The following is a 21950-nucleotide window of genomic DNA, read 5'->3' as shown; positions in this document are numbered from 1 at the left end:
GGTGCTAATGTATTCCCTTAGCCTTTTTTGTCTTGGAAGCTCTGTGTTTCACCTTCTATTTTGAATGATAGTGTTGCTGGGCAGAGTAGTCTTGGATTCAGATCCTTGTTTTTTATGACCTTGATTACTTCATGCCATTCCCTTCTGCCTGTAGTGTTTCTTGTGAGAAGTCAGCTGAGAGCCTAATGGGGTTTCCTTTGTAGGTAACCTGTTGCTTACTCTTGCTGCTTTTAGGATTACCTCTTTGTCTTTAATTTTTGGCATTTTAATTCTTATGTGTCTTGTTGTGGGCCTGTTTGGGTTCTTCTTACTTCGGGCTCTCTGTGCTTCTTGAACTTGAATGCCTTCTTCCTTCACCAAATTAGGGAAGTTTTCTGTCACTATTTCTTTGAATATATTCTCTAACCCTTGCTCATTTTCTTCTTCATTGACTCCTGTGATGCGAATAGTATTGCATTTCCAGTTGTCCCATAGTTCTCTTAAGCTGTCTTCCTGTTTTTTAATTTTTTTTTTTTTTTTTGGTTTTCTGATTGGTTGATTTTGTCTATCCTGTCTTCTAATTCACTAATCTGGTCCTCAGCTTCCTCTACTCTGCTTTTTAGGCCTTCCAATGTGTTTTTCATTTCTGATATGTCATTTTTTATCTCTTCTTGGTGGTTTTCAATTTCCAAATGGTTTATTTTCAGCATCTCTATCCTTACTCATGCTGTTGAGCTTCCTCAAGATCATGACTCTGAATTCTAGCTCTGTGAACTTGCCTAACTGTTCCACATTGATCTCATCTCTGGTGAAGGTCTCTTGTTCTTTCATTTTGCTTTTGTTTCTGTTTTTCATCATTTTGCCTATCACAGTGGGCTTTGGAGACTTTCAAGTTTTCCCTGTGGGTGTTGGTGTTCTCCTGTTTGTTACTCCCTCTCCTGGGTTTAGATGAGACTTTAAACACCACTGTCAAGTTTTACTTTCCTGGTTAAAGTTGCTAGCCCAGGAATGGTAGTGTTGTCCTCTAGCTTTTTGCCTGGAGGCTAGCATTCCAGGTTACTTGAAGAGTTTTGGGTTGTCAGTTGATTAAAAAACTCCCTCAGGTGCTCAGCATAAGGGGATTTCCTGAGGGTGGGGCAGATGCTGGTTGTTAATGAGCCTCAGTTAGCATTTCAATGGCCCACCGGGTGGGGTTAGATCTCTGAGGGAGGGGCTGTTGCTTCTCCCAGAGCCCTGGGAAAGAGCAAGATGGCCACTGTCCTGCGTGGCCGCAGCTCTGATCCTAAGCTCTGAGTGCCCTCCAAATCCCTAGTGTCCCCACACAGTTCCAGTCCTGTCTGCCCTCCCTCTGCTGGAGCCCAAGGTGTGTGGCTGTGGCTTTTTTAGCCTCTGTCCCGCCTCTGTGCTGTGGAGCCGCTTGGGACTTTAACCCAAGGGAGCTGCTCCCAGCTAAGGCCACTGCTGTCTGTGGGCTCCCAGCCCACGTCTCACACCTTTGCAATCCTACCAGGATCGAGTCAGTGTCCCTGGTTATATGGTCCTTGCAAGTTGCTTTTCTGTTGGTTTTTCCCGTCGATTTGTCTGTGTTGTAGTTGTAATTCCAGTTTGGTTCTGGAAGATGGTCTATGTAGCTTCTGTTCACTCTGCTGCCATTTTGGAATCCTCCTTTTCCTTTATTTCTTTATTACTCTTTTTACTTTCTTTGTGAATTACTTTTTATAGTGTATACTTTTGATTCCCTTCTCTTTATCTTTTGTGTGTCTAGTGTGGGTTTTTGCTTTGTGGTTACCCTAAGACTTACAAAAAACATCTTATAGATATGTCTATTTTATGCTGATAATGAGTGAAATTTGATCTTACACAAAACTATACCCTTATACTCTCCCTCCGTGTTTTATGTTTTTAATTTCACAAATTACCTCTATTTATATTGTGTATCTAATAACTTATTTTGGCTACAATTATTTATATTTTTAATCTTTTATCCTAGAATTAAGAGGTTAACATACCACCATATTGCAATATTAGAGTAATCTGAATTATTTTGTTTATGCATTGTTTTCCTGATTTTCAGTTGTCTGTGTTTTCTTATAGTTCACTGAATTTCTTTGAGAGGATTATTCTGAGTTATTTTTCAGAGTTTATTAATCTCTATTTCTATAGGATTACTCATTTAAGTTTTATTAGTTTTCTTTGGTGGTGTCATCTTTCTTTGCTTATTGAGGATCCTTGTGGCCTTGTGTTTGTGTCTGTACATTTGAGGAACTAGGCACCTCTTCTGGCCTTACAGACTAGCTTCAGCAAGCAAAACCCTTCATCAGTCAACCTATCTAGGGATCCTGAATGAACTGTCTGGTGGTGTCTACTGGTCAGTTTCTAGCTAAAATCAAAGTGAGCAGGTCTGTTGTCTGGATCAGCAGGTGGAAAGACCTGCAGCTTGGGTACAAGCGAACCAGCTTGGTATCTGGGTCTGTGGGGCAGGCCTAGAGCCTGTGTTCACTGGAGTGTGTCAAATGATTGAGTCTGTGGTGATGGGCCTGGCATCTCATCTGCGTGTATGGACCTGAATCCTGTGTCCACTGGGATTACAGAGGCACTGGGGACTTTTGGAATGGGCCTGACATCTGATTCTGCATGGGCCGGTCTGAACCTGGGATAGACTGGAAGCCCAGTTCATGGTAGCTTGCTTAGAGGCTATGGCCATGGTGCTAGTGTGAGCCTGAAATCAGATACCTTGAGTCAATCTATAACGTAGAGCCTCCAGGGTCATCCTGCAGGTTGGTTCTGTGGGGACTTTTCTCGTAATGGTGTGTGCCAAGATCCTGGGTTCATTGGAATCAGTCTTGAGGTTGGGGCTATAGGAGCTGGTCCGGCATTGGTTTGTACTGGGAACCTGGATCTGTGGGTATTGATTCTATGTTTGCAGTGGCCAGCTTGGCACTGGGATAAGATATGGACCTGAAGATGTGGGATCCAGCATGATGCTGGGTGTGTCAAAAGCCTGGGTGTGCAATAGCTGACCTGGTACTGAGCCTAACTGGGAGCCTTGGTTGTGGGTTCCTGCCTATAGCCTGAGTTTGTTGGATTCTGCTGGGAGCCTGAAGCCCTAGGAGCCACCTTGGGTCTTGGGAACCACAGCCAGTGCTGGGATGAGAAAGCCCTCTGAGCTCACAGAAGCTGCTGGGAGTCTGATGCCATGTACGTTGCCTGGGGCTGCTGGAGCCTGAGACATTGGAGTGAGCTGGGGGTCTTGGTTCGTGGGAGCCCACAAGGAGCCACCTAGGTCTACAGCAGTTGACCTCATTCTGAATAAAACTTTGCTTTAGAAAAGAGAGTGAGTTGTATTTACCTTTGAACACCCAGGACCCAAAACATATTTGCTCATTAGTATCTATGCAATGAATGAATACATTCTATAATGTTCAAATACTCTCTGAATTTATATCTGTGTAGTTAGAATATATCCACACCATTATAAAATCACTCTGCCATTCTATAGATGCATTGCATTATGTGAGTATGTAGGACAAAGCAACTGGCCATGCTAGGAAATAAACACATGCTGAGTACTCAGGAAGGAACATTGCAGACACCCCACTCTTGGTACAGCAAATGGTGGGGTTAAGGACAGAGAAAGCTCAGAATGCTTAAAGCAAGACTAGAAGAAATTTTATCTCTTAGAGTCCAGTATGCACATATATCTATTATGGAGATTATGGCTCATGAAAGAATATAAAAATGATTATTTTTTCCTCTAGTCTCTATTGGATGTGAAGCACAAGCTTAGATTGCTGCATGTGGTCTCCAAAATTGATTCAAAGGGTTACTTATGCTTTCAGGACGTAATCCTCTGAAACAGTTCTAGCATCAGTTTTTGCTATTGTGAGCTGTCTGTTATTTGGTTTTCTGTCAACCAGACAAGATGTCAACTCATGTTTCCTTGCTTCAGATCGTTTCACATTATCTATCCCCTGGTGAACTTCTTTTCCACATGTTCATATTTAAGTACGAATAGAGGTGAATTCATAAAGTTGAATGCCTGAATTGCTTTTAAAAGGCCAATTCAGAATATTTTAAAATGTATTTTAGTGTGTCAAATGTGAACTGACACACAGTATTTTGCTCACAGAAAGCTGAAAAATCTCCAGAAAATGAACTTTTTATATGACATAGTAACTAATAATTCAAAAAGGTAATCCTGATTGTTTTGTAATGAATGTTTTCGGAAACACGTTCAAAATCTATTTTTCATCCAAGAAGCTTGGAAATGCACATCTTGGACATTGTCTTTTCTTCAGTTGGCAAGTGCAGCTGTAGGCATTTCCACTGGTCTAGAGATTCTTTGTTAATAAAACTTTCCTCACTTTTTAGTGAAAGAATGTGTTTTTTTTTTTGAAAAGTGAATCTAAAAGGGTTTAAACTGCTGTGTTACAATGCTAGAATTTAGCATTATTGCATATTATCTGCATATTTGGTAAGGGTGCTTTTATATGCAGGATAATTTCATTTTATTCAAATATGGTTTTGATATTTATTTATGAATAGTCAATTCTCAATTTCTCTGAGTAATTTAGAAAAGCCCAGTCATGGATTAGCCAAGTGATGTACTGAAATACATAGATTAGGCAATTACAGTAATTAGCATATGTATCTTTCAAAGTAGAAACTAATGTTCTGCAGTTTTGTTCAGCTATCACTGGAAATTGCTGAATTTCAAGCAAAGTTATAGTCATCAGCATTATATATACACACAGCAAAATATATTTCTATTCAAAAGAATACAAAGCAATGACAAATATAACAGAACAAGAACAGCTTCAAAACAAAATTGCTATCTATCTACTCTTTTTTTATTTGCTTGTTTGCACACAGCTGCAAGTGATTATATTAGACTCTCTAAGGTTGAACTAGATATCTTGGGTTATTCTTGCTCTAAAATAATTTGACTACCTTCTTTTTCACTGTAAACATTCCACAGTTATTTGCTTTTAGTAGTTGAAGTGTTATGACTTCTAGTGGCAAGGACTCTAATAGACGTTTCCCTGGAAAAATACTGTGGAAAATATTGTTGAGAGTGTCAGAAGAATTCTGTAGGGATTTTACTATGCAGGGCAACTATAACATAGTGTCACCTTTTGCATTTTTCTTTTTTATTCTGACTTGTTCATTCTCCCTCCTAAGGGCATCTCATTTATCCTTAATTTTCTTCCTACTGCTATTGCCCTTGTTAAGACCCTCTCTCACTGAAAACTACTTCAACATAATTCTTAGAATTCTGATCTCCATTTTAAACTCTGTTCAATATGTTTGCAGTAATACTGTGTGATTCTCCTAAACAAGGGTCTTAGTCACAGAGATCTTTATTGTCTACAAAGTCCAGACTTCTTACTAAGACAATTAAATCCCTAAACAATTTATTACTTTCTTCATCTACCAACTAGTCTCTGAATGTACCAGGAACTCAACGACCACTCTGTCTTGGCTGGTGATGTTCCCTCTACCTGAATTATTTTTTCTTTTCTCATTTCTTTCTGTCAAAATCCTATCTATCCTTTAAATCTCAACTCAGACACCTCCTTTGTGAAGTTATTGTATGGCTGAATAACTCTTTCATAACACTTTATTTTTCTGTGTATTGTAGAATAGGACTTATTCTATCTTTTGTTATTATTTGTATTTGAGTTTCCCAAAAGACTGTTTAAGCTCCCTGAGGTAGAGCCTAAGAATATTATTCATCTATGAATTACCCAATGTGCTTTATCTATACAGATAGATATTAAATAAATATCTTCTGATTGAATTCTCCTAAAAAATAAAAAAGTTGATGGAGGGAGAAATAGTTTCTTGATTGACAAGAGCTAGATTTTAATGGTTCTGGGGAGAGTAAAGTGCAGCTTAAATGGGGCATAAGAGGTTATAAGAATGCAACAGCACAGGTGGAAGTGAGGGAAGGTGGAATGAGCAAAACAGAATCTCAGCTGGTTAAGAAACAGCCAGAGAATGATGGGAGAATCCACCAGAGGTCAAAGAAGATAAGCAAAATCTCAAATGTAGAGCATGAGGACATAATTACTCCTTCTTTACAAAGAGGCTTGTTAGCTGTGTAGGGAAGACTCTTATTTTCACCAGCTGGGCCCTGGTGCTGAGAAGTCTTTAGTTCTGAATATGTTCAGGGACATTTCTTGCTGAGGAGAGAAGGAGATGAGATTCATTGAAGCTGAGGACACTGAGGTTTCTTCTATACAATTTAAGGAAAATAATGTGCCCCAGCCAGGTCTCAGGGGGTTCACATTTGGTTCTTCTTGCTGTCAAAAATGTGCAGACTGGAAGTCCGGTGCAAGTCTTCTAAGCTTCAAACCTCCTCCCAGTATTTTATCTAGGGTTCCTCATATTCAGTGAGTATTTAGAAAGACAGATTTCTAAGATAATTTATTTTTATCTTGTACTGCATCATTGGAATGCTGGCTTCCGAGTAGAAGCTAATCTTGTCATTTATTCAAGAAATATTAAGTGCCTAACATATGTTAAATAAGCAGAGCCAGGCAGAGGTCTACTTTGATGAAGTGTAGAGTCTAGTAGGAAAAGCACACATTAGTCACATAGTCAGAAACTAATGTATAATTACAAAGTGTGATAAATGTCAAGAAACCTAGTGTCATGAGAATATTCTGATCTCATCTAATAATGCTATACTAGCTTAGCAATCAGTAACTTCATTGCCTAGTTGTGTTTTGGGGCAATTATTTAATCACTTCTTGCCTCAGTTTTCTCTTTGGTAAATGGGAAAATATATAACCTACTTCATAGGTTGCTTCTAATGACAACTGGCATGTGGTAAACATTCAGTACATTTAGCTATTCTTATTCTTATTCTTATTCTTATTCTTATTCTTATTCTTATTCTTATTCTTAATTTTAGTGAAAAGAGCTCTAGTCCTGGTAGTTATTCCCTCTTAGTAATAAAAGACATCCATTCTATAATTCTCCTTTTGACCAGCTTCTGTGGTTTTATGTCACACAAAAATCAGGAATTAGTAGCACTAAAATAGTGAGATGATACATTAATTATATTCTGGTCATTTATTCAGGAAATACCAAAATCAATAGGATGATTTTATCAGTTATCTGCTCTTATTTTCTCATTTATCCCTTCACCTACCCATATATTAAGCAATCCTTTGAGAAAATAAAGCTAGGAGCTAGGGGAATGTTAAGATAAATCAGCATTAATTCCTAATTTGTTTCCCAGTTTAGTAGGGCTGACATATAAGTACATAAACAGTGTAGTCAGAGAAGTTACATAATTGAGAACTGTACCAAGTACATCTGAGACACAATGGACCACTTCCAACCAAGTTGGGAAGATGAGAGAGCAATGGACAGGCAGAGATGAGGCCCTCTTGTACTTGCCCTTGTCCTTATCTGACACTTGTAGGTGATAAGAAGCAAGCCTTCTCATTCTCATCCTTATCTGCAGGAGGAGCACTAGAGGGAGCTATGAAAATTTCTCATGGTGCCTGGTCGGTGTGGTTCAGTGGATTGAGCGTTGTGGACTGAAAGATCCTGGTTTGATTGTTGGTCAGGCCTCATGCCTGGATTGTGGGCCCAATCCCCAGCGTGGGGCGTGCAGGAGGCAGCCAATTAATTGATGTTTCTATCTCTCTCTCTTCCCCACTCTCTAAAAAATCAGTAAGAACATATTTTTTAAAAGGTAAAAGATAATTTCTCATGGTATTCTACTAATCATAGTTCAGTTTTATTCAGGAAATAAATATAACAATGATCACACTTTCAACTTTTGATTGACTGTAGTGATTCTTGGCAAGTTTACATTATACCATTTATTCAGTTTATCAGCATGCCCCTCTCTCCCTGGTCTCACCAAAAAACAAACAAACAGCCCTGGCCAGTTTGGCTCAGCGGTTAGAGCGTCGGCCTGCGGTCCGGAGAGACCCGGGTTCGGTTCCCGCTAAGGGCATGTACCTCGGTTGCAGTTTGTCCCCGCCCTGGTTGGTCGTGCAGGTGGCAGCCACTCGATGTGTCCCTTCATGTCGATGGTTCTCTCTCTCTCTCTCCCTTCCTCTCTCTCCCTCCCACTCTATCTGTACAAAAAATGGAAAAATATCCTCGGGTGAGGATAAAAAAACAAAACAAAAAAGAACAAAACAAAACAAAAAAAATACAAAAAAACCACAAACAAACAAAGAAACAACAACAACAACAACACACAAAAAACCACTAATGATGCTCTCATGTCCTTGGTTTGTAGTTAACACATTATTTCCCTTAAACTACTTTCTGTTCCTTGCTTACTGTGTCCTCTAACCCTTTGTGGGCAGTTTCAGTTTGAACCTAATGTCCTTCTGTCAGTGTGCAATAAAAAAACAGAAGAATGTCCATTAAAAAAAACACTCTGGAATTGCAAATCATAGGTTTCGGGGGGGGGGGGGGGTAATAAGAAGTAGCATGTTATAATCAAGGACACTGGTGCCAATTTTTAATCTCCATTATAGGAGGGAAGCAGAAGAAAGAAATGAACAGAAAAGCTTTGGAGAGCAAAGCAGAATGATTTAAGCAGCTTCTGATGCATATTGTTTTATATCCATTTTGTAAAATTTCTGACTGCAGAAAGTGAATTGGCAGCAGAAACCTAAGGTTTTATAAATGCAGATTTGTTTCACAGGGAAATATTTATTTATTTTTTTTTATCCTCACCCGAGGATATTTTTCCATTTTTTGTGCAGATAGAGTGGGAGGGAGAGAGAGGAAGGGAGAGAGAGAGAGAGAAACATCGACGTGAAGGGACACATCAAGTGGCTGCCACCCGCACGACCAACCAGGCCGGGGACAAACTGCAACAGAAGTAAGTGCCCTTAGCGGGAACCGAACCCGGGTCTTTCCGGACCGCAGGCCGACGCTCTAACCGCTGAGCCAAACCGGCCAGGGCGGGAAATATTTTTTTGTATTTAAAAGTTAGGTGAGCCCTGGCCGGTTTGGCTCAGTGGTTAGAGCATCGGCCTGCGGTCCAGAGGGATCCAGGTTCAGTTCCCACTAAGGGCACGTACCTCAGTTGCAGTTTGTCCCTGGCCCTGGTTGGTTGTGCGGGTGGCAGCCACTCGATGTGTCCCTTTCACATCGATGTTTCTCTCTCTCTCTTCCTCTCTCTCCTTCCCACTCCATCTGAACAAAAAATGGAAAAAAATGTTCTCGAGTGAGGATTAAAAAAAAAAAAAGTTAGGTGAGCAGAGTAATATAACAACTTGATTTAAAAGTTTTATTACATTGTGAGAAAGGATAAAAATAATTATGCAAAAAATGGAGAGGGGCAAGCTAAAGCAGATGGTAGCATGGAAAAGAAAGGCATAGTCCCTGAAAGAAAAATGTAGAGCTATAAGCAACAAATTATAAAGAGTACTCTGTGGCTTATGAAACTTGACATAGATGGAAAGCATCACTATGTTAATATCTTTTATTTCAAGACACAGAATGAAATGAAAAACAGACAAAACAATGATGACATATGCCTTGCTCTGTCACAAAAGCTACTAAAAATTACTATAAATGTCTATGGCAACAGTAAAACACCTTTCCAGAAAAAGTTCACAGAAGAAAAGGCACAGCAATGCCTTTTTACTAAAGAAGTCCTGGAAAAAGACTTTGGGATGAGATGGCAGTAACAGGGTGGAAATGTATAAGCCATTTATAGTTACAAAACCAATCAAATTAAAAGGAAGAGAATGGAGATAAATAGAAAGGAAAAGAGAAGAACAAAAATGTACCTGGGGAAGTGGAAAATCTTTAGGGTTTAAGTGAGTAAATTCCAGGAACATAAAAGAGTATAAAACAAAAAGAAAGTAGTAAAACAAGAAGTTGTAGAAAAAATTCATGTATCACAATTTTTCTGATTTACAGCCCAGATCATAGCTCTTCCTTCCTGAGACTCCAGTCATGTACTATCAGAAGGTGGCTCCAAGTTGATGTTGAATTAATGTCTACTGAAAGAGTCTTAATATACAATCCTTCTAGCATTTGGGGAAATGTAAATATGGAAATTGGAAGAAGACCTTATGAAATGAAATACTCATGGAAGTTCCTTGGAGATGGAAAGAAAAAGGATGTTGAAAGGGTAAACCACTAAGACCTAATTGTTGTATACACTATGAAATAGAATCGAGGCAAAAGGAAATATCTAATGACCGGTTTCATCAGTTTTTCTTTGCATTTTTACAGATATAGGTCATAATTTTTAAATTAAGTGATTAATAAAGAGTTTTCAAAGCTAAAAATGGGCTAACCTTTTTCACTGTTTAGATATAAGGCTATGGGATCAATTAATTGTTCAGGTAATTAATGAATTATTATCTTCTACCTTTACATTTTTTGTAAAACAGACAGAAGACATTTGAGCATGAGACTAAATCAGATGAGTGATGAATTTTCTTCATTATTTTTTAAGACAATGGGCAGACAAATAAAATAATTTTTGAGCCTGCCCAGTTTGACTCTGTGGATTGAGCATCATTGCATGGACTGAGTGGTCCCTGTTCGGTTCAAGTCAGGGCACATGTCCATGTTGCGGGCTTGATCCCCAGGAGGGGGCTTGCAGGAGGCAGCTGATGGGTGTTTGTCACATTAATGTTTCTATCTCTCTCTCTCTTCCTTTCTCTCTAAATAATAAATAAAAACATATTAAAATAATTTTTTTTAATGATAGTTTTCTGTTCTCCACCATTCCTGATTGTAACTTTTTCCCAATTGCAACTGTATTTTCTCTGTTAAAAAGCTTATACAATACTTGGTGAACAACAGTCTCTAAACAGATATTCTGATTCTGTAGCATGGGGTAAGGCCTAAATTTTTCTGTTAATCCTCATCTGAGGAAATTGTTCCATTGATTTTTAGATAGAGAGGGAGAGAGAGAAAGTGAAACACCCATGTAAGAAAAACACATAGATTGGTTGCCTCCTGCAAGACCCCCAACCAGGTCCAGGGATGGAACCTCCAACCCAGGTATGTGCCCTTGACCAGAATTGAACCTGTGACCCTTCAGTCCATAGGACAATGCTCTAACCGATGAGCAAAACTGTCCAGGGCTCCAATAATTACATTTTATTTATTTATTTTTTTTGTCTTTTTTTAACTTATGTTTATTGTTGAACACATTAAAAATGTCCCCCGCTTTTACCCCACTGACCCTCTCCTCCCCAATTCTGCTCCCCTCCTGCCTTCCCCACACACTTATCTGTGTCTATTGCTTATGCATACATGCATAGAAGTTCTTTGGTCCAATAACTACATTTTATTTTATTTATTTACTTTTCCAATTTTTTTATTAATTAATTTTTGTTACAGATATTTCTTCTCCCCACCCCCAGACACCTTCCTCCCTATCCCTCCAGTGTTGTTATCTATATCCATTGGTTATGCATATTTGCATATAAGTTTTTTGGTTCATCTTATCCATACCCCCCACTCCCGTACTCTGAGGTTTGTCAGTCTGAAACATTCCTTTCTATGTCTCTTGGTCTATTTCATTCATCAGCCCACCTTGTTCATTATATTCCACAAATAAGTGAGATCATGTGGTATTTCTCTTTCTCTGATTGGCTTATTTCACTTAGCATGATACTCTGGTTTGATGATTTGTTGAGGGTAGCCATTCTAGCAAGTGTGAGGTGATACCTCAGAGTTGTTTTCATGTGCATCTCTCTGATAATTAGTGAAGTTGAGCATTTCTTCATCTGTCTCTTGGCCATTTGAAATGTCCTGTTTGGAGAGGTGTCTATAGGTTCTCTCCATATTTTTTTTATTGGGTTCTTTGTTTTCCTTTTGTTGAGTTGTATAAGCACTCTATATATTTTGGAAAATAACCCCTTATCTGATGTATCATTGGCAATTATGGTCTCCCCTAAAGTGGGTTTTCTTTCCATTTTGATGGTTGTTTCTTTTTCTGTGCAGAAGTTTTACATCTTGATGTAGTCTCATGTGTTCATTTTTTCCATTGTTTTTATTGCCTTAGGTGGTGTATCAGTGAAAATTCTGCTGTGTATGATGTCTAAAATTTTGTTGCCTACATTTTCTTCTAGAATTTTTATGGACTCACGAGTCACATTTATGTTTTTTATCCATTGTGAGTTTATTCTTGTGTAGGGTGTAAGTTGATGGTCTAGTTTCATTTTTCTGCATGTAGCTGTCCAATTTTCCCAGCACCATTTATTAAAGAGGCTGCCCTTACTCCACTGTATACTCTTGCCACCTTTGTCAAATATAAATTGAGCATAATGTCTTGGATCAATTTCTGGGTTCTCTGTTCTGTTCCACTGGTCTATATGCCTGTTTTTGTGCCAGTACCTGGCTGTTTTGATTACAGAGGTTTTGTAGTATAAGCTGATATCTAGTATTGTGATCCCACTTACCTTGTCCTTCTTTTTCAAGATTGCTGTGACTATTCAGGGTCTTTTTTGGTTCCATATGAACTTTTGAAGTATTTGTTCTAGTTCTGTAAAATATGTCACAGGTATTTTGTTGGGGATTGCATTGAATCTGTAGATTACTTTGGGTAGGGTGGACATTTTAATGATGATAATTCTTCCAATCCATGAACAAGGTATGTGCTTCCACTTTTTTTATATATTCCCCTACTTCTTTTTTAAATGTCCTGTAGTTTTCTGCAAATAGGTCCTTTACTTCTTTGGTTAAGATTATTCCTAGGTACCTTAATTATTTTGCCACAATGGTAAATGGATTGTCTTTTTAGTTTCTCTTTTTTTTTAGTTCATTATTGATGTATAAGAATGCTGTCAATTTCTTGACGTTAATTTTGTACCCTGCTATCTTGCCAAATTTGTTTATTAAATCTAGCAAATTTTGATGGAGTCTTTAGGGTTTTCTATGTATAATATCATGTCATCTGTGAATAATGAGAGTTTCACTTCCTCATTTCCAATTTGGATCGCTTTTATTTTTTTCCTTATGTCTGATTGCTATCGCTAAGATTTCCAGTACTATGTTAAATAAGAGTGGCAAAAGTGGGCATCTCTGTCCTGTTTCTGTTCTTAAAGGGAATGCTTTTAGTTTTTGCCCATTGAGTATGATGTTGGCTGGAGGTTTTTCATATATGGCTTTATTATGTTGAGATATGATCCCTCTATTTCCTTATTGCTGAACATTTTTATCAGAAATGGGTGCTGGATTTTGTCAAATGCTTTTTCAATGTCTATTGATATGATGATATGATTTTTATCTTTCATTTTGTTTATGTGGTGCATCACATTTATTGATTTGTGAATATTGTACCAGTCTTGTATTCCTGGGATGAATCCCACTTGGTCTTGGTGAATACTTTTTTTTTATTGTATTGCTGGATCTGCTTTCCTAGTAATTTGTTCAGGATTTTAGCATCTGTGTTCATCAGGGATATTGGCCTATAGTTTTTGTTCTTTGTAGTGTCTTTTTCTGGTTTTGGAATTAGAATTATGCTGGCCTTATAAAATGAGTTTGGAAGTATTCCTTTTTCTTGAATTTTTTGAAATAGTTTGAGGGGAATGGGTGTTATATCTTCTTTGAATGTTCGGTAAAACTCCTCTGTGAAGCCATCTGGGCCTGGGCTTTTGTTTGCTAGGAGATTTTTCATTACCTCTTCAATTTCCTTAGTTGTTATTGGTCTCAGTTGTTTAAGTTTTCTATCTCTTCCCAGTTCAGTTTTGGGGACTATGTTTTTCTAGAAATTTGTCCATTTTGCTTAGTTTGTTGAATTTGTTACCATATAATTGTTCATAGTTTTGTTAATGATCCATTGTATTTCTGTGGTGTCAGTTGTTACTTCTCCTCCATCATTTCTGATTTTGTGTATTTGGGTTCTCTCTCTGTTTTTTGGTATGTTTAACTAAGGGTCCATCAATCTTGTTTACCTTTTCAAAAAACCAGATCTTTGTTTCATTGATCTTTTGGATTGTTTTTTGGGTCTCTATGTCATTTATTTTAGCTCTGATCCTTACTATTTCTTTCCTTCTACTTTCTCTGTTTTGTTTGTTTGTTTGTTTGTTTGTCTGCTTTCCAGTTCTTTGACTTGTGACGTTAGATAGTCAATTAGAAATTTTTCTTGTTTCTTGGGGTAGGCCTGTAGTGCTATTAACTTGCCTCTCAGAACTCCTTTCACTGCATCCCATAGATTTTCTGTTGTGTGTTCATTTTCATTGGTTTCCAGGAAGTTTTTAATCTCCTTGATAACCCATTCATTGTGTAATAATATGCTATTTAGCCACTATGTGTTCAAATGTCTTTGCATGTTCTTGTTGTAATTGATTTCTAGTTTCATGCCACTGTGATCTGAGAGGATGCTGATATGATTCAATCTTCTTCTTTTTTTTTCACAAAAAATCTTTATTGTTGAATGTAAAATGTATTACAGATGTTCCACATTTTTCCCCCATTGACCACCTCCTCCCTACTCCCGCCCCCCTCCCGCCTTTGCCCACACTGTTGTCTGTGTCCATTGGTTATGCATATAAGTTCTTTGGTTTATTTCTTCCCACCCCCCCCCAACCCCTTTCCCTTTGAGGTTTGTTAGTCTAGCAATGAATTTGTACTTCTTAATCCCTTCACCTTTTTCACCCATTCCCCCAAACCCCTCCCATCAGGCAACCAACAAAATATTCTCTATATCTATGAGAATGTTTCTGTTCTACCTGTTCATTTTGTTTGTAGATTCCATTGTTGATAGATACGTATTCATTGCCATTTTGTTTGTTCATATATTTTATCTTTTTCTTCAAAAAGACCCTTCATCATTTCATATAATAATGGTTTGGTGGTGATGAACTCCTCTAACTTTTTCTTGTCTGGGAAAGTTTTTATATGGCCATCGATTCTAAATGACAGCTTTGCAGGATAGAGTAACCTTGGTTGTAGGTTCTTGCTTTTCATCACTCTGAATATTTCTTGCCACTCCCTTCTGGCCTGCAAAGTTTCTTTTGAGAAATCAGCTCACAGCCTTATGGGAACTCCCTTGTAGGTAACTAGCTGCCTTTCTCTTGCTGCTTTTAAGATTCTCTCTTTGTCTTGAACCTTTTGCATTTTGATGATGATGTGTCTTGGTGTGTGCCTCTTGGGGTTCATCTTGTTTGGGACTCTCTGTGCTTCCTGGACTTGTATGTCTGTTTCCTTCACCAAGTTAGGAAAGTTTTCTGCCATTATTGTTTCAAACAGGTTTTCGATTTCTTGTTCTCACTCTTCTCCTTCTGGCACCCCCAAGATGTGAATGTTGGCACACTTGAAGTTGTCCCAGAGGCTCCTTACACTATCCTCATTTTTTTGTATTCTTTTTTCTTTTTGCTGTTCTGTTTGGGCATTTTTTGCTTCCTTAAATTCCAAATCGATAGTTTGCTTCTTGGATTTACGTACTCTACTATTGAATCTGTGTAAATTATTCTTTATTTCAGTTAATGCCTCCTTCAATTCTGACCTCGCATTCATAATTTCTGACTGGTCCTTTTTTATGCACTTGAGGCCCTCACTAAGTTCATTGAGCATCCTTATAAGCAGTATTTTGAACTCAGCATCTGTTAGGTTGCTTATCTCCATTTCGCTTAGTTCTTTTCTTGGGGTTTTATTCTGTTCTTTCATTTGGGACCTGTTTCTTTGTCTCCTCATTTTGGCTGCCTCCCTGTGTTTGTTTCTGTGTATGACTTAACGAGCGGTATGGGGCTAGCTGAGACCAGATGCTGCTCATTTGAAAGAATTTAGGAAAAACCTGAAGCAGGATCCAATCCTATGGTTAAGCAAGTGGCAACAGCTTGGGTGGCCTGAAAGTTGAGTGGGACGTGGCGGGGCCTCAGGGAGTCACCAGGGCGGGGCTACTAGTGTGATCCAGGTTGCTGGAGTCCCAGATAGGGCAACTGTCTGCCGCCCCAGGGAAGGGCTCACCAAAGGAACAAAGGCCTCTGATAGCACGTTTGTCCCGGAGAAAGCCCCCTCTCCAGCCCTCGCTCCAGTGCCAAACAGCTTAGTTCTTCCCTGTATGTCTCTGGTGCCCCTCAAGCTGCCTCCCCTCCAAGCTTAGAGGGAGAGAGTCCGATAAGTCCGTGCGCGGGCCCTTTAGGGAGCTGCCTGGGGCTCCAGCAGCTTCAGCCTCCCTGAGCCTCAGTTCCTGCTAGTTTTCCATCCAGAAGTTATGGGGACTTCTCTTCCTGGCACTGGAACCCTGAGCGGGGCACCTGGTGAAGGAGAGGGATCCCTCAGTCCTCAGGAAGGACCTTCCCAGCCTAGGGGCCTCCTGATTTTTATCCGCCACACTTGGGTGTGGGATGAGCCCATCTTGCCACCGGCCCTCGTGCCTCCGCCCCTCCGCCCCTCCGCCCCTCCGCCCCTCCGCCCCTCCTACCAGTCTGGGTGTGGCTGCTGCTTTAATTCCGTAGTTGTAGGACTTCCATTCAGCTTGATTTCAGGTGGTTTTGAATGATGGTTATTCTGTAGTTTAGTTGTAAATTTGATGTGATTGTGGGAGGAAGCGATACCGCGTTTACCTACACCACCATCTTCACCGGAAGTCCTCTGATTCAATCTTCTTGAACTTGTAGAAACTTAGTTTGTGCCCTAAAATGTGCTCTATCTTTGAGAATGTCCCATGTGCCCTTGAGAAAAATGTGAATTCTGCAATGTTGTGGTGAATTCTCTGTAGATATCTATTAAATCCATTTGATCTATTGCATCATTTAGAGTGTGTTTTCTTGTTTATTTTTTGTCTAGAGGATCTATCCAGTAGTGTCACAGGGTGTTGAAGTCCCCTGCTATGATTGTATTGCTGTTGATTTCTCCTTTGAAGTCCTCCAGAATATTTTTAATATATTTTGGTGCTCCTATATTGGGTGCATATATGTTTACCAAGGTTATATCTTCCTATTGGATAGATCCTTTCAATATTCTGTAGTGGTCTTTTTGTCTCTAGTTATGGCCTTTATTTTGAAATCTGTTTTATCAGAAATGAGTATTGCTACACCAGCTTTTTTTCTTTCTTTCTTTCTGTTGGCTTGGAAGATTTGTTTTCATCCCTTTACTTTCAGCCTATGTGAATCTTTTGTTGTGAGGCGGGTCTCTTGTAAACAACATAAATATGAGTCATGTTTTCTTATCCAATCAGCTACTCTGTGTCTTTTGATCAGAGCATTCAATCCATTTACATTTAAGGTGATAATTGATATGTACTTATTTATTGCCATTTTTGTTTATTGTGGTTATATTTTTCTTCCTATTTCTTCTACTAATTACTGCAGTCCTTTTAACATATCTTGCAGTGCTTGTTTGGTGCTAATATATTTCCTTAGCCTTTTTTATTTTTATTTTTATTTTTGGTCTGGAAAGCTCTTTGTTTTACCTTCTATTTTGAATGATAGCCTCACTTGATAGAATAGTCTTGAATTTAGATACTTGTTTTTTTCTGACCTTGATTACTGCATGCCATTCTCTTCTGGCTTGTAGTGTTTCTGTTGAGAAGTCAGTTAGTAGTCTTATGGGAGTTCCTTTGTAGGTAACCTGTTGGTTATCTCTTGCTGCCTTTAGGGTTCTCCCTTTATCTTTAAATTTTTGCATTTCAATTATTATGTGTCTTGGTGTGGATCTGTTTGGATTCTTCTTCCTTGGTGTTTCTGTGCTTTTTGTCCTTAAATGCCTTTTTCCTTCACCAAGTTAGGAAGTCTTCTGTCACTATTTTTTCAAATATATTCTCTAATTCCTGCTCCTTTTTTTCTTCTTCTGGAACTTCTATGGTGCAAATGCTGTTATATTTACAGTTGTCCCACAGTTCTCTGAAGCTGTCTTCCTGTTTTTGTAATTAGTTTTTTGTTTTTGTTTTTCTGATTGGTTGATTTTTTTTACATTGTTTTCTAATTCACTGATCAGGTCCTCTGCTTCCTCTACTCTGCTCATCATTCCTGTCAATATGTTATTTATTTCTGCTATGTCATTCTTCATTTCTACCTGGTTGGTTTTCAATCTTTCTATATCTTTACTCATGGTGTTGAGCTCCTTACTCATGCTGTTGAGGTTCCTCAAGATCATAGCACTGAACTTTACCTCTGATAACTTGCTTAACTGCATTTCATTTATCTCATCTTCAGTAAAGGTCTTTTTTTTTTTTTTTTCATTTGGGATTTGTTTGTTTGTTTCACCATTTTTACTATTTCACTGGATTTTGGAGCCTGCCACATTTACTCTGTGGGTGTTGGTGTTCTGCTGTTTGTGGCTCCCTCGACTGGGTTGGGATGAGTGTCGAGGACCCATGTTAAACTCCACTTTCAAGTTTTACTTTGGGTAGATTTGCAAGTGCAGGAATGGTTTAGTTATCCTCTAGCTTTTTGCTTGGGGGCTATTAGTCTCAGTTACTTGATGAGCCTTGTGTTGTAGCCCTCAGCTGAATGAAAAACTCCCTCAGGTGTTCAGCATAAGAAGATTTTCAGAGAGTGGGGCAGATGCTGGTTGTTAATAAGCCTCAACTTGCATTGGTCTGGCCAAGCTGGGTGGGGTTAAAGCTCCAAGGGAGCGCCTGGTACTTCTCTGCAGGGCTCTGGGATGGGTCTCCTTGAGCAAAATGGCCACTTTTCTTTGTGGCTTTGACTCAGCAAAAACTCTCAGCACCCTCCAAAACCTGAGTTTATCACACAGTTCCAGTCCAGTCCACCCTTCCTCTCCAAGAGCCCAAGGTGAGTGGCTATCACTAATTTAGTGCTCTGTCCCCGCCCTCTGTGCTGTGGAGCTGGCTTGGGATTTTAACCCTGAGGGAGCTGCTCACAGTTAAAATAGCTGTTGTTTGTGGGCTCCCAGCCCACCCTCTCACGCCTCCACAGACCTACCAGTCATGATTCAGTGTCTTTTTTCCCTATCCATGGTTATATGGGTCCTCTCCAGCTGCTTTTGTGTTGTTTTTTTTTTTCCTGACATTTTGTCTTTATTTTAGTTATAATTCCAGTTTGGTTCTTGAAGATGATCTGTGTAGCTTCCATTCATTCTGTTGCCATTTTGAAATCTTCTAATCACTACATTTTAAATAAGCATTTTCTAGGACAGATTTGGCAAACTTTTTCTGTAGAAGACTAGATAGTATATATTTTAGGAATTATGTGTGAGAGTCTCTATTGTAATTCCTCAAGTCAGTGGCTGTGGTGTAAAACAATTATAGACAACATGTAAAATGGGCATGGGTGTTTTCCAATAAAACTTTTTTCTTTTACAACAGAAATAAGTAGCGGAGTGGATTTGGCCCATGGGCACTAGTTTTCTTACCCTTGCTCTAGATGTTTCTCTTTAAATGGCCTTAGATGACATTCTGAAAATAATATACATGTTTATATACAATATATTAGTTAAGTGAAGTTCTCACATGTGTTTTAAGAGATTCACGGGAAGGAGATATAAGAGGTGTTTTCACTCCTTTCATGGGGATAGTTTTACATCAGGAACAGGAAAACTTAATTACATGTAAAAATGTAATTAAGGGGTTTAGTATACTACCTGTCAGCACTGAGCTATTACCACCATAGCCTGCTGTTTAGATGAAATGTCAACATTGGAGTATCACATGTCGAAATGCCCCTGACAAAGCTGATGATAAAATGTCAATGATAAGGCACTGTACGGAGAAATGTTCCCACACTGAAATGTTGCATAACAAGATGTCCTCATGACGAAACGGTAAAGAAAATGTCATGACGACAAATTAATACACATACACACATGCACACATGTACACTTATAAATGACTTGGCAACTTGGCTGCCTAATTACTTTCAATTTAATTGGTATTGCTAGGAAGCCTTTTTACTTTTAAAATTAGAAACTGCTAGCACATTTAAATGCTGAAAATTTTGTCTTTTTTTTTTTTTTTAATTCTGGGACGCTGCAGGTGGCCCCTTTCATCTCTGTGATTCACACTCTACTGAATGTTGCCAAGCAGGTGATCCTGGCATCTCTGAGTCAGTAGAACTAATTCAGTCACCTGGTTTGCGTTCCCCACCTTTCCCACCTCCTTCCCTGTGTGAACACTAAGTTCCCCAGGAAAGCTTCTGCAGATGATGACAAGGAGAGCTTTTGGGAAATGCAGCTGAGCTTTAATGCAAGTAAAATTGTTTGAAAGGTAAAACACATTTGAAAATCTAAATGTGTGCCCTTGAAATCACATCAGTGGAACATTTAATGATCTTCAGAACCAATCTTTTTTCTTCCAGTCAGTAGGAAGATTGTTTCAAATCTGTTTGTGCCTGAAGCACTTTTGATTGTGACAGTCTTCTCATCTGTGGACTAAACATGGCGTCCCACTGGAAATGCCATCCAGGTTCACAGTGATGGAGTGTGATATGAAACTATAAACAGAAGTCAGAACTGCATTTCTCCTCTGAGATAACAAGTGCAACTAGATTTTCAGACCACCGATTATGCTATAAAAAATACAAAGGAGAGGAAAATAAGACCTACTTTTTATCAGCTGACTGGTTTGTGTAAATAAAACTTTATATGGAGCCCTTTAAATGCAGACAGTATCTTGATCCTGGCGCTGGCCAGTTGTTAAAATTTTTATGAGATAAATGAAGAGATATTAACATTAATTGGAACCTCTGCTTTTTAGTGGGTTGGTTAATCACAAGTGATTAAATAATAGATTGTTACACAACCTGGCTTAGTTTTTCTCTTTCAAATTGAGTCACTGAACAAAAATAAGGGCTCAGCCATACCTAATGTTTGGGCTTCCCAACATATGTGTCAAGATTTAAGATCCTTGTAACCCTATTTCTCATAGTAATGAGCTGACTGGATAAAATAACACTGGTTTTCTATATAGCTAGATATACTCCACCCTTATTATAGAGCTATTTTCAAAAGCCAAGGATATTGAAAGTTATAACAGTAATGTCAGTCCTCATGATTAAATCATGAAGCACATGCGTTTTTCGTTTAAATTTGATGTTCTCATGATCTCAATATTTTTCATGCAAATCTTGTTATTTCTGCCTCCTTTCACACTCCAGCTTAAATTGCTTGTCAATCGCCGTGCTTTTCTTGAGTGCAGCACTTCTGAGCTTCTCCAATACGATTTTGTGTATCTATTTATATCTACTTCTTTAGTATATTTTCCCTTAAAGAAGTCATTGGTATAGCATTCCAAATCACATTTAATGAAGTCTTTTGAGTTGAAAGCAGTGACTCTGGAGGCAAAGGAGATGAGGCAAGAGGATTGGTTTGGGCAGGAAGCAGGGTGAGGAGGAACTCTAGGCTAAAAGAGGAAAAAACCCTTTTAATATTTTAACACTTTTTACCAGTATAACTAGAGTGCTTGTACTAGGTGTTGATTAAAGCAGTAGCAAAGCCTCAGCCTAACAAACAGAAGCACCATAAATATTTAGGTCGTTATAAAGTTAGTTATCAAAAAAGGACATTTGAAAATGCTGACACAAAATAACCCTTGAAATCTTGAATCTTCCACGGGACCCCAGTTTTTCAGAATCTATCAGCCCTCAATTTTTTAAATTTTTAGCTAAATGTTTTCTTTTTTTTAAGGAGTACTATTTCTGATTTCCCTGGTATTTTCCAGCACCATCATCGACTTTGACTTAAGAGAAATGTAAGGGAAAAGAACCAGAGACAAATATGCTTCAGTCAGTGATCCTTCTATTTCTGAATGTTTTAAGATTTGCAGTATAGACACATGCAATTGCACAGGCAAGTCCCAGTCCTTCTAGTCCTCCATGTTGTTTCTCGTGCAGGGCAACATATTGCCTTATAGCCTGTAAAAATCAGCTACTGTGCTTGCATAGGGCTGGAATGTCACTGGTACAACAAGACATGCAACAATGTGTGCTTGTGTGGTTGAGGGCACTTCAAATTAATTATAAACTTATTAGCTATACCACTTTTCTCCTTGGAATAGTGCCTACAAAAAAAGTGAATAGTCTCAAACTGTTTTAGGAATTTCTTATGTTTGCTAA

The sequence above is a fragment of the Molossus molossus genome, unplaced genomic scaffold (assembly GCF_014108415.1).
Source record: "Molossus molossus isolate mMolMol1 unplaced genomic scaffold, mMolMol1.p scaffold_m16_p_5, whole genome shotgun sequence".
Lineage (NCBI taxonomy): Eukaryota > Metazoa > Chordata > Mammalia > Chiroptera > Molossidae > Molossus > Molossus molossus.
The sequence above is the reverse complement of the archived record's forward strand: the minus strand, read 5'-3'. Positions refer to the sequence as shown.